Source organism: Crocuta crocuta, unplaced genomic scaffold, assembly GCF_008692635.1.
Source record: "Crocuta crocuta isolate KB4526 unplaced genomic scaffold, BGI_CrCroc_1.0 scaffold116, whole genome shotgun sequence".
NCBI classification, from domain to species: Eukaryota; Metazoa; Chordata; class Mammalia; order Carnivora; family Hyaenidae; genus Crocuta; species Crocuta crocuta.
In genome coordinates, this window is record NW_027531562.1 from 4,708,330 (window position 1) to 4,721,567 (window position 13,238).

General features: G+C 33.8%; 1 long non-coding RNA gene across 1 annotated transcript in view; it reads left to right on the plus strand.

Annotated features, from left to right (window-relative positions):
• Nucleotides 1-13,238, plus strand: part of LOC144238814 (uncharacterized) — a 42,766-nt gene that overhangs the window by 1,422 nt on the left and 28,106 nt on the right. The window contains exons 2-3 of the long non-coding RNA XR_013337215.1: nucleotides 4,644-4,684; nucleotides 4,785-4,823. This is a non-coding gene — a long non-coding RNA (uncharacterized LOC144238814). The remainder of the gene's footprint in view (nucleotides 1-4,643; nucleotides 4,685-4,784; nucleotides 4,824-13,238) is intronic.

The following is a 13,238-nucleotide window of genomic DNA, read 5'->3' on the forward strand; positions in this document are numbered from 1 at the left end:
TTATGTGTAACACAATGTGTGAACAAATAATACTTATACTTTAATAGCAGAGACTGTGAGCCTAGGAGAACGTCTTTCTAATTTTTCAGTGTCTTCAATATCATAGAACTATAATACATCAGAACAGCAGATAGCAATTAGAAACTAATGTCTTCTTATATTACATGAATGTTCTTACTACAAAGGTATAAAAAATGTCACCATTTTATATGAGGCTTAACATCATTAGATCAAATTCTACAGTCAAGTTGGGCATAGAAAAAGGTGAGAAAATATGAGAGAGAAATAGCAGATAAGCTGAAGAAAGGTAATCTTAGCATACAGGTAGTGAACACATTTTGGCATGCAAAAATAATTTGGTAAAATGAGTCAATTAATAGAACTATAGAAACATAGAACAAAAGGAACTAATAACTAATCTTTTATTCAGCTTAAATTTACCAGTATAAAAGCATATACATGTAAATATATATGTATATATGTAAAACCCAGAAATGGCCCAAGGAGAGCATATTTAAATATATGTAACAGAAATTTATTATATGGAGAAGGAGACCTTTCAAATCTATGAAGAAGACAAAGAATCTAGAAGTCACTGTAAATTAAAAATTGATTATGAAGAGAATAGATAGTTGGGTCATACTTTTTAGTTCTAATTTTTGCTCTTCTGTTTAATAGCTGTACTACCTTGAGCAAATCACTTAATTGTTCTTCACCTTCTTTATCTGAAAGTTGGTGAGCATAACACTACCTACCTTCTTGGGTTGTAAGAATTAACAGAGATAATAAATGCAAAGCATTTGGCAGAGTGTCTGACTCATAGTAAACCCCCATGAATGCTAGTCCTTATTATTCAATAAATGGCTAACCACTTAGAAACAACAGATAGTTCCCCTCTTGTATCTATCAAAAAATAAACTTCAGGTGGATTAAAGTGTTAAATTGTAAAAGTAGAAAAGACAGTATATCTGAATATTGATGATAATCTTGTATTAAGGGAAAACAAGAAACACAAAGCCATAGGTATATGAATACTGCTTAAATTTTAAACTTGTGATGGGAAAAATATTTATAAAAATAAACGATACATGACAAAATGGAAAACCTAATACAAAGGATTATCATAATTTATACAGAGAGCTTACTATCAATTTTTCTATAAAGTGATATATCAAGTAGGTAATAAACATAAACAGATGGTATATATTGTAACTTCAGTGCTCTTTCTAACCTCTGAGAGTTATCAAACTCTTAGTAACTTTTTCTCCACATGAAGGAAACAACTTAAATGTTTCCTCAGCAGGAAGATCTTTTCTGGTCTTCTGGTCAATCTAAATTAGATCTCCCTATATTTCTTTCCCATGCCATTTCTCCCCACCCCCCAACCACCCTGCTTTCTGTTATAGCTCCTGTTGGTCTTTATCATATATTTATGTATGTTTGTTTCTTCTCCTTTTCTCTCACTAGACAATATGGGGATAGACCATAGAGTATTTGACACTCTATGGTAAGCCCATAGCATATAGCCGACATTTGAAGTAATGAAAGTGAATATCACAAAAGGTCTTGTATACCATGTTAAGGCATTTAGCCTTTATAGCTAAGATAGTCATAGGAGAATTTTAAGCAGTATAAATCCTTCTTGGGCTTCAGTGAAGGGTGGGTGGGGAATGAACTGGAAGGGAACATGACTGAAGCCAGGTGGTGGATTAGAAAAGGATTTGAAACAGTCCAAGAAATTATGAAGATCTAAACTAAGGAAGTTTAATGGAAATAGAAAGAAGAGAAATGGTTCCAAATATATTTAAAATTAGACTATTTTAACTGAAGCAGAGTACATATAGGGAAATAATGAGAATGGAATTTGATTTTGGATTTTAGGCCAGACTGTAAACCTCTAATCCTATATCAAGACATTTGTAATTCTTTAAGGAGTAAAAAGTCAATGAAGAATTTGAAACTAGGGTTTTGTTTTGTTTTTTCTTTTGTTTGTGTGTATGTTTAAACCATCTTAATTGGCAGTGCTAGGTTATTGGGACATATGGAATAGACTTCTAGGACCAAATACAAGTTGAGTATTTGGTTTTATGAATCAATACTCTCTACCTAACTCAGTCATAAATCTTTAGAGTCAAGGTCATCTCAATGAAAAAATTTTGGGATCCTGGCAATAATTGTCAAATGAACTTCCTTCATTATTATCCTCACCACCGTCATTATCATCACCACCACGATCATTAATAATGGCAGCAAGGCCAGAAGCAACATCAGCAAACATTTATTGAGCAACTATTCTGTATATATCTCTACAATGTGTGCTTGAGTACACAGAAATCTGATACACTCCCTGTCATCAAAGAGGATAGAGTCTATGCATTAAAATACACTAGCCATGTAGAGTAGCACGTGATAAAATGAGTTATAGAAAGTAATTGTGGCTGGAGTTCAAATGAGAGTTGACTATAGTTGAAAAGACTTTAGGAAAAGCCACATGGAGGAGGTGAGACTTAAATAGGACTTTGAGGAAGGAACAAATTAAGAAGATAAATATAGAGGTAGGGCAACCACTGAGACAGCATTATAAGAGCAAAAGTGGTGGTAGAGTTCCCACATCTGTTTCCAGGACAAGCAGACAGGTGGACAAATGCTTTGACTGAGGCATCAAGTTCATAAAAATAATTGAGGGAAGCATTCAGAGAATTGAATGGAAACAGACTGTAAGGTGTCTTTGATGTAAAACTAATGATGGTTTATTTTGAATAGACTTATGATCACTTATTTCGAGGAAAGGGGAGAATCACAAGTTTTGAGCAAAGTAGCTTTTCATTTCATTATGAAAAATTAGAAAATAAAAAAGTGGATGGAATAATATAACAAACCCCCATACATTCACCATCCAGCTTCAACACTATTCTTTCACGACCACTCTTTTATCTCTCTTTGACCTATATCTTTAACTCTAGGTTTTTTGAAGTCAGTCATCAATACCTTTAACATATATATTTGAGTATGAATTTCTAAAAGATAAAGACTCATTAGTCAACATAGCCATATACTCTTACCGTTTCTAATATACTAACAACTTTTAACAATCCCAAATATATAGTCAGTAGTTAAGTTTCTATAATTTTTGCGTGAAAATTTTTATAAGTCATTTCTTTGAATCTGTATCCAAATAAGGTCCATTCATTGTATGTAATTCGTTGACGAAATTTCTTAAGTATTTTTAATCTTTACATTTCATCTTCTCTTTTTTGATTTTGAAAGTTATTAAAGTGACAGAGAAAATATTTGCTAATTTCATACTCATGGTAATATTTACAATGTTCTTCTATCCTGTATTCCCAGCAAAATGGTGATTACATTCAAAAACTTGATCAAATTTAGACTTTTTTTTTGGCAAGAATGGTTTATAAGTTGTGCTGTGTACTATCAGCAGGCATGTAATATTTGCTTGCTTTCTGTTTGTGTGTGCTATAGCAACTATTTCCAGTGGGTTTCTTTATTTCAAAAGAAATCAAATAAATTCATGTTAAAATATATTTGATGCATTTCAGCCTATTCCAATTATCTTTATTAATGTTCATATTTGTCCTATCTTTGCTGAATTGGGAGCCTCTTAAGGTTGACTTCTGCATCTTCTTGATACAATCCTGGTAGGATTTGAGAGCTTTCTAACTCCTTTATATGACAAAATGTCCCAGGATCATCTTTTAAATTTTCTACCCAACACTCAAAATCACCCACTCTTTATTATATGTATTGTGAAATGGTATTTAAAGACAAAAAATGGGGGCTAAGAGTGTTCAGTGTTATACAGTCAGTCATTGTTTTTTCATATTTCAGAGCTAAGTCTAAGAAGCATGCGTTTTTAAAGATAAAATTTATAAGTTTATATTATTGGTATTTATTGTGAGTTCTAATTCAAATTCAGGTGTATGTAGTTATTACCTAACCTTACTTATTTTACATTTGGTTCCTGTTTCTCTTATGCCAACACTCTGGTTTCCCATGGTAATCATATATAAAACCTCATTTGCTTTTTCCCTCACTGCAAAGATAACAGTCTTATAGTTGCACTACTTAAAATATATCTTCAAACGTAAATCCTCAAATATAAATCCTCAAAATGTCTGATAAGTTATTATTTCAAGCCTTATTTTTTGGACCTCAGAATATATTAAACTAAGGATATATAGTCACAAGACATATCCTCCAAATATAGGATTAGTGCTTTTTATCAGGCTTTATTTTTTTGGACCTTAGAATATATTAAACTAAGGATATATAGTCTAATTGTGTTTTAAAAAGTCACTGTAAATATATTCTTTTTTTATGTTATGTCACTTGTTTCTCCATGCATGGATTCCATACTGTTTTAACTGCAGAAGTTTTATAATGTGTGCCAACTCCTTCTAGGGAAAGGTTATTCTCATTTTTCTCTTTCTTAGAGTTATCTTTTATTTCAGGGTTATTGCTACCTTTTATGTTTTGTTAAGTTTTTCCAACTGAGTTCTGTTTAACTTTAAGGAAAATAAGACCCTAATGGTATGTTATTGTGTTGACATATTTATGTTAAGTCTTTCCTCCAAAGAACATAGTATGTGTTTTCATTAATTTTCTTCTACTTTTGTGTCTTTCAGGATTGTTTTGGAATCTTCTGAACATGAGAAATATTAAAAAGGTGAAACCTTAGTAATGGAATATCAAGGGAGAAATAGAGAAAACCATGGTTTCCAGACTCTTTTATTGGAGGATAATTTGTTTGTTTGTTTGTTTGATAGAAACGGGATTATTTGAAGAGATCAACACAGGAAATGATGGTGAGTTTTCATGGTAGTACCAGATCTGAGTTCTGTCTAACATTTATATAGGAACAGATATGATTCAAGGAAATTAAAACTGATCTCTGAGAGAGTAAATCACATGAGCTAGTTATTCAACCTACTTAGTCACATGACATGAAAGAAATGTTCCTCCTACAGCTGTGTAGCCAAGGAAAATTGTAGAGATTTTCCTCTACTGCCTTTTCACATGTTTCTTACACTGTAGCACCCACCCTCTTTGCAACTTCCCTATCCCAACAGTCACCGCCCCATCCTGAATTTGAATGTCTATGTCATACTTTGGTCCTTCAAACACCTCCTTTCAGAAATCTGGGTCCTGTATTGGACTCTTCCCATCTCTGTCACCCTCTGTATCTACTGCCTACCAATTCCTATGAATATACCTCCTTAAAAAAAAAAAAAAAAAGCCAAACAAGGAGACTGAGTCTACCTCCTAAAAGGCTCTTGAAAAATTTCTTACTCCTCTCCATTATCATTTTCTGTGTCATTGCCTTACCCAGAACATAATTTTCTTACCAATTATAGTGAGATCAACTACTCATTACTCATTTTGCTTCATTTATCCTTGTTTCCTTTCTTATGTGACTGCCTGTGGCAATATTTATCCTATTTATATCTTTTAGCCATTTTTTGTACTGTTATCTGAGTCATCTTTAAAAATGCAAGGTAAATACTTTTATGACCCCCATTGTTTAAGCAAATTCCCAACGTACATTCTAGAAAATGGGTCCCATAGCAAATACAACATATTATATTCTTAAGACAATCAGGGGGTAAATTGGCCACAAAGAGCCCCTTCTAGGCATCTGGGTGGCTGGGTTAGTTAAGCATCTGACTTTGGCTCAGATCATGATCTTGCTGTTTGTGGGTTTGAGCCCTGGATGGGGCTCTGTGCTAACAGCTCAGAACCTGGAGCCTGCTTCAGATTCTGTGTGTGTGTGTTTCTGTGTGTGTCTCTCTCTCTGCCTCTTCCCCACTCATGGTCTGTCTGTCTCTCTCAAAAATAAGTGAAACTTTAAAAAAAAAGTGCCCCTTCTAGTAAAGAAACCTGTTTAAACGTGATCAATTTTATGCTTGGGTTCATGTGATTATGGATTATTTTAAATACACGTCAAATTTTTGTCAATCCGTTGTTCTGAAAACATGCTTTAGGATATACTGATAGAAAGAATAAAGTTAAAATTTCATTATCATAAATAACTTTAGTATTGCTGTGGCTTCAGCTTCTATAGCTCCTTCTTACTCCTACTACTCTATCAAGGATACAGCGTGGCGCTACAGCAGTGCACAGTTTATACTCGTCTACACTATCGACATTTCTCCTAAATTTGCCATCCTAATTTTTGTGATGCAGTACCACTTTTCCACATTTCTTTTGTTCCCATCGTCATCCTAATAAATTCCCACTCATCCTTCAAGAGCCAGTTTAGATGTTACCTTCTAAGTGCCAGTTCAAACATCATCTACACAGAAACAAAGCAAAAGAGGTATAATAACTCAAAGAATAAATGCAAAGTGGGACAAAAGTCAAAAACATACCTTCAGGAATGTCTGTATTTAGGCATATATCCCCCTTCCTTAGGAAGACTCCCCATGAAGGAGATAGAGAAGGAATTTTTAGAGTTATGGAATGAAGAGCACTGGGAATTTGTCCCACTGGCCAGTTAAAGTGAAAAATTATTAATAGGAAGGCTCAAATACTACAGAGTTATAAATAGAAGAGAGAAAACCAAAAAGATCCTGGGGTAGAGGGCATTGAGGAAGCATGGCAAATGAGAAGAAAGCTGTTAGAAAAAGGACTTTCTTGTGTTTCTCTTTGGAAGAGATGGGAGATACTGCTAAAGGGAAAAAGTAAAGAACTTTCATTCACCATTCTCTGTATTTGATGTGTACTTGATTGTCTAATAGGGACAAATTTTCCACAATTTCCAACATGAAGGGGATAACACAAGAGTTGTAAAAGGAAGAAGATAGTGCTATAGCTTGAAAATAAAGTAGAATTGTGAAAAGTTTTGGGAACCTGAAGAAGGGAGACAGGAGAAAGTAACATGCTACACAGGCATTAGAGAGGAAAGAATTAATGGAGCAGAATACTAGAAAAAGTATTTGTATATTTGTGCGTATGTGGTATGTGTGTATGTGATGTGTGTGTGCATGGTGTGTGCATGTATGTGTGTGTGTGTTATGTGGATGATAAAGGGATTAGATCATGGTAATATGGTAATATTTTTTATTTCAGATTCAATTCTTGGAACAATAACTCAGGTTTATAAACCCTTAATGTTTGATACCCCTATACACCTCTCCTGTGTACTGATTAAGAATGTTGTCTTCTCACTATAACATTATGTGAGTCTCATTTTACTTGTATTTCCACAAATGTGTTTTTTAAAACCTTATGCTATAGTTCTGTGAACATTGAAAGAGAAAACATTCTTAGAATTAAATAGGGAAAGAAATGTGGTTTTTTATATTATGTATAGGAAACTCACATTAATAGTCTCCCTAGACATAGAACTAGCCATATATGCTTTGGGCTGTTCTTTTTTGTTCTCAGCATGCAGGCAACATGAAATACATTTTAGAGGTTAGACCACTTAGGGAATACATAAGGAACCTTTGAGCAAAATAAATCTGCTAGATATTTCTGTACTATTTTCATAATTTAATGTTATTGAAATCAATCCTCAAGGAGAGAGAAGAGTTACATATTTCTTTTCTTTTTCTTTTTGGAACAATCACAACATTATTTAACCAGTAGAGAATTTTAAATGTATTCCACAAAATCTTTAAGAAAGGAGTGGGATTTCTTTGTGATCTATGAAATGAAGGTAGAATAGAAGTAATAGGAAGCCTCTTCAGTACATTGTCACTCAAGCATTCAGAAGTTTTATCCTGCCTGGAACATTCCTTACACATGAATCTTATTTCTTAACTTCAAACTACACCTAGGAGGAATCTTTTGTTCTCAATATTGCCAAAGCTCCCATCTTCCAGCAGTGACCTCAGTTTAGCACCTGCTCATAAGATGTGTTTGCACATTGTTGGTACGTTTTGGTGACATGTATGTTCCCATCAAGGAGACTGTCATAGACTTCAGGAGATGTTAACATTTTTTCCATCTGTGTGTGAAAGTGACGTTTCCTGTTAATTTTGTTCTTTTGCTGAACTCTCCAAGCAAAAGCCTTCTGTGGGAGGCAGGATGATGTCATTATAGTCATAGCATAAATTTTTCAACCTTTAGAATGAGACATATTGTGGCATATATTTCACTACTTTTAAAAGCAGTGAAATAAAAAACTTGGATGATGATGATATCAATTTTATATTTTCAAGTGTGGGGGTTTCCAGAGCCTTGAGAATGACTCCAGGGCTAAAATTTCCTCTGGCACATGGATTTCTTCTGTTGCCTTGGGAGAGGCAAGCCCATCCATGGATGTCTGTGTTTATGAGACCAACAGACTTGGTTAGTTAATTTCAGAGGTATTGAGACTTTGTGCAGGCAAAATAGTCTAGCAGTAGCGATTTAAAAATAAGAGGAAATCAAACTTCTGATTTCAGTTCTGACATGTAAAAAACTGGGAAGTTGTCTCTCCCATTTTTGCAACCAAAAAAAAAAAAAATGTTGAGCAAACAAAATCGAAGTATTTTCTTGGACTTCTCAAAGGACTATGGCTGCAGAACAAACTGGCATCCTGAAATCCTGAAAGACAGGCAAATGAGGGCTCAGTCTTCAACTCCATTCCATCAGAAGAAGCGCCTGGAGTCATACATTGTTGAAAACACTTAAATGGTCATTTTGATGAGTCGTTAGAAGCTGAGTGTGGACTTGCTTGAAAGTGACAGGTTTCTGAGGGCTGTCGTCTTAGGGAGCCCCTGACAATTTCTTGGGTTTTATCTAGAGGAATTATACCAGGGTCTCACCTTGAAGAGCTAAGAGAGATACCCTCCTGCCTCTCACAAGGGAGGGAAAGAGTGGCCATTGTGAAATAGTGTAAGAGTGTTCTCATAACAAAGTGCTACTTTTCAGAGGAAAGACTTCACCAGAGTCTTAGCTGCCTAAGGGAAGGGCATTTTCTCTGCTCCAGCCTCCCATAGCTTTCCAATAACACCTGACGGAAAAAAATCTAAGAACCATAACTTGTAAAGGTTACATCCCAGGTGCACAGGCCGACTAAAAGCCAGATTTAATCATAATATTGTACAATGCTTCTTCTTCCCCATTCCCTTCTAACACATCAAAAGGGATCCAGCATAATAACAGTATGTTAGCTCAAGGAACTGAAAAACTTTACCTAAGGAAGAGTTCTTAAGGAAGACAAAGACACACACAGCAAAAACAAGGACTTTAAAGGAATATGAAGCCTCTGGTACAGCTACAGCAAACATTAAACACAGCCCCACTCCAAGCCACATTAACATAAAATCTTACACTAAGATTTCTATTACCTCAGTTTCTATTACCTGTTACATCATGTCTGGCTTACAGCAAAAAATTACAAAGCATGCTAAAAGACACGGAAAAATCACAGTCTGAAGACAAAGCAAGCATCAGACTAGATTCAGATATGACATGGATGATGGAATTATGAGGCAACGATTTTAAAAAAAAATTTTAATGTTTATTTATTTTTTAGAGAGAGTGAGACAGAGTGTGAGCAGGGGAGGGACAGAAAAGAGGGAGATACAGAATCCGAAGCAGGCTCCAGGCCCTAAACTGTCAGCACAGAGCCTGATGCAGAGCTCCAACTCATGAGTCGCAAGTGAGACAGGGAATTTAAAATAACTATGATTAATATGTTCAGGGTGCTAATGAAAACAGTAGACACTATGAAGGAATATATGGGTAAAGTAAATAGAGGGATGGAAACGTTAGGAAAGATTAAAAAAAAATGCTAGAAATCCCAAACTGCTATAATGAAAATGAAGGATGCCTTGGAAGGGCTCATCAATAGGGGCACCTGGGTGGCTCAATCAGTTAAGCGTCCAACCTCAACTCAGGTCATGATCTCACAGTTCTTGGGTTTGTATAGTGCTCTGTGCTTATAGCTTAGAGCCTGGTGCTTGCTTAGGATTCTGTATCTCACACTCTGTCTGTGCCTCGCCCCCCGCCCCCCCCCTCACGTTCTGTCTCTCTCTCAAAAATAAACATTAAAAAAGTAAAGTAAACATTTTAAAAAGGGGAACTCATCAATAAACTTTGTACAGCTGAGAAGATAAGTGAATTTCAAGATAGGTTAATATAACTTTCAAAAAAGAAGTGCAAAAGGAAAAATAATGAAAAAAACGAAGGGAGCATCCAATAAGTGTGGTACAGTTACAAAAGTATAGCCTCCATACAACTGGAATACCAAAAGGAGAAGAGAGAAGATACAGAAGAAATATGTGAGATAATAATGGTGACGATTTTCCGATATTAATAACAGGCTCTAAACTACAGATCTAGGAAGTCCAGAAAATACAATGAGGATAAATGACAATAACAACAGCAACAACAAATGTAGGCAAATTATATTCAAACTACAGAAAACCAAAGACAAAGAGAATATGTTTTTTAAAAAAATAGCCACAGTTTAAATAATGCCTTACTTGTAGAAGAAACAGAATAAAAATAGAGCTTGTATCCTTTCTAAAACTATGCTAGCAAGAAGACAGTGAAGTAAAATATTTAAAGTGAAAAAAGCCTCAACCTACATGTAAATATTCATTGAAATTATTTTTCAGAAGGTAAGACTTTCTCAGCAATATAGACTTGGTCAGTCAAACAATAATTAAAGGAATGTGTCACTAGTAGGCCTCTGCAAGGAAAATATTTTTTTAATGCTCTAGGGAGAGAGAAAGTAATATTTTTCAGAAACTCAGATCTGTATGAAGAAATGAAGAACATTAAAGAAGAAATAGATGAAGGTACTTTGTAAAAATCTAAATAGCTATTTTTCTTATTTTCAATTAATCTAAATAACTGTTTTTTTAAATAAAATTTTTTTTTAATTTTTTATTTATTTCTAGGAGAGAGAGAGAGANACAGTGAGATCATGTCCTGAGATGAAGTCAGACGCTTAACCAACTGAGCCACCCAAGCACCCCTAAATAACTGTTTTTAATATAATAGTAATAATATTATAATATTATAATAGTAATAATAGTAATAATTATATTGTAATAATATATTATATAATATAATAGTAATAATATAGCTCATGGAAAAGTAAGATGAGTGACAGCAATATAAGGGACAGAAAGAAATCAGGAATACTATTTCAAGGGTGCTGCACTACATGTGAAGTGGCATTATGTTATTTGAGATGGACATGGATTAATTCAAAGCATACATGACAAACTCTAGTGTAAACACTAAAAAAAATCTTTAAAATAAGTATAAAGAATGAAGAGAAAGTATAAAGTATGGTGAATGAGGAAGAGCAATGGAATCATAAAAAATGTCAAATTAAAACCAGAACATGCAATAAATGAGGGAGAGAAAGGTGCAAAGAACAAATGCAGTGAAAACAAAACAGACAGAAACATGGTAGTTATTAAGCTATATCAAAATGCATTTTAAATATGAATGACCTAAATATATGAGTGAAAAGGCAGAGATTATTTTTTAACTAAAAGACAAAACTGTATAATATTTAGAAGTCCACTTTATGTATAAAGACTCAGATAGCCTCAAAGTAAAGGGATGGAGAGAGAAATATCATGTTAATATGTTAATACTAACAAAAAGAAAGCAGGATAGCTGTACTAATTTCAGATATAGCTGACTTTGGAGAACTGTTAGGGAATAAGGCAGGCATTATATAATGACAAAGGACCACTTCTGTAAGAAGACATAACAATCACATGCACACAGACACACACATACACCTCACAACAAAAAAGCATCAAAAACTGACACAATTTCAAGGAGAAATAAACAAATCCACTATTGTAATGCAGCACCCTCCTGTCGGTAATGGATAGATCAAGCAGACAGTATATCAGTAAGTGTATAGTTGAACTGAATAATATTATTAAGCAACCCAAACTAATTAACATTTATAGAATACTCTGTCCAATACCAGCAGAATACATGTTCTTCTCAAGATTACCTGGAAGATTCTTAATGATAGACCATATGCTCAGTCATAAAACAACCTTAACCAATTAAAAAAAAAAGTAAATCATACAGGCTTTGTTGTCAGACTATAGTGGAATTAAATTAGAAATCAATAGCACATAGATAGTTAGAAAAAGTCCCAAATGCTTGGAGATTAAACAAACACACTTTTAAATAACATATGGATCAAAGTAAAAAATCTCAAGAGACATTTTAAAATATTTTGAACTAAATGAAAATGAAAATACAGCCTATCAGAATTTATGGAATCCAGCAAAACCAGCGCTTAGTGGGGAAATTTATAGCACTGAATACATTAATTTTAAAAATCTATAACCAGTAATCAAAATTTCCACATTGGGAAACTAGAGAAGACAGATCAATGTAAACCTAAATCAAGTCAGAGAAAAGAAATAATAAAAATTAGAGCAGACATTGAAAAGAGGAAATCAGTAAAAAAAAAAAAAAATCAATGAAAGCAAAAGCTGGTCCTTTGAACCAATCAATAACATTGATAAACCTGTAGGCTAGTTAAACCAAATAAAAATAGGGAATAAACAAATTTATAGTATCTGTAAGGATAGAAGGATAATCACTACTGGTCCAAGGACATGAATAGAAAAATAAAAGAATATCATTAACAACTCTAGGCCCCTAAACTGATATTAAAAAGTGGACCAATTCCTTGAAAGATAAGATACCAAAACTTATGAAGGTGAGTATCTAATTTGAGTAGCTTGTGTATATTAAAGAAATTGAAATAACACTAACCTTTCAAAAAAACAAAGCATTGGCCCAGATGGTTTCATTGGTGAATTCTACCAAACATTTAAGGAAGATTTAATACCAATTCTCCAAAATCTCTTTCAGAATACAGATACAGAACACTTCCTAACTCATTCTTTGAGGACAGCATTACCCTAATACCAGAGCTAACAAGGACATTACAAGGAATGAAAATTATCGATCAGTGTCTCTCATGAACACAAATCAAAAATCCTCAACAAAGGATTAGCAAATTGAATTCAATACCATCAAGAGAACAATAATAGTAGTTATATACCAGGAGAAATATTTGCAAAACACACACCTGAAAAGAACTTGTACCCAAAATATACAAATAACTCTTAAAATTCCACGTATATGATAACAAACAACCAAATTTATTTTTTTAAATCTCACCAAAAAAGATATACAGATGGAAAATAAGTGTATGAAAAGATGATCAGTGTAATTTGTCATTAGAAAATTCCAAATTAGGGACTCTTGGGTGGCTCAGTTAGTTGAGA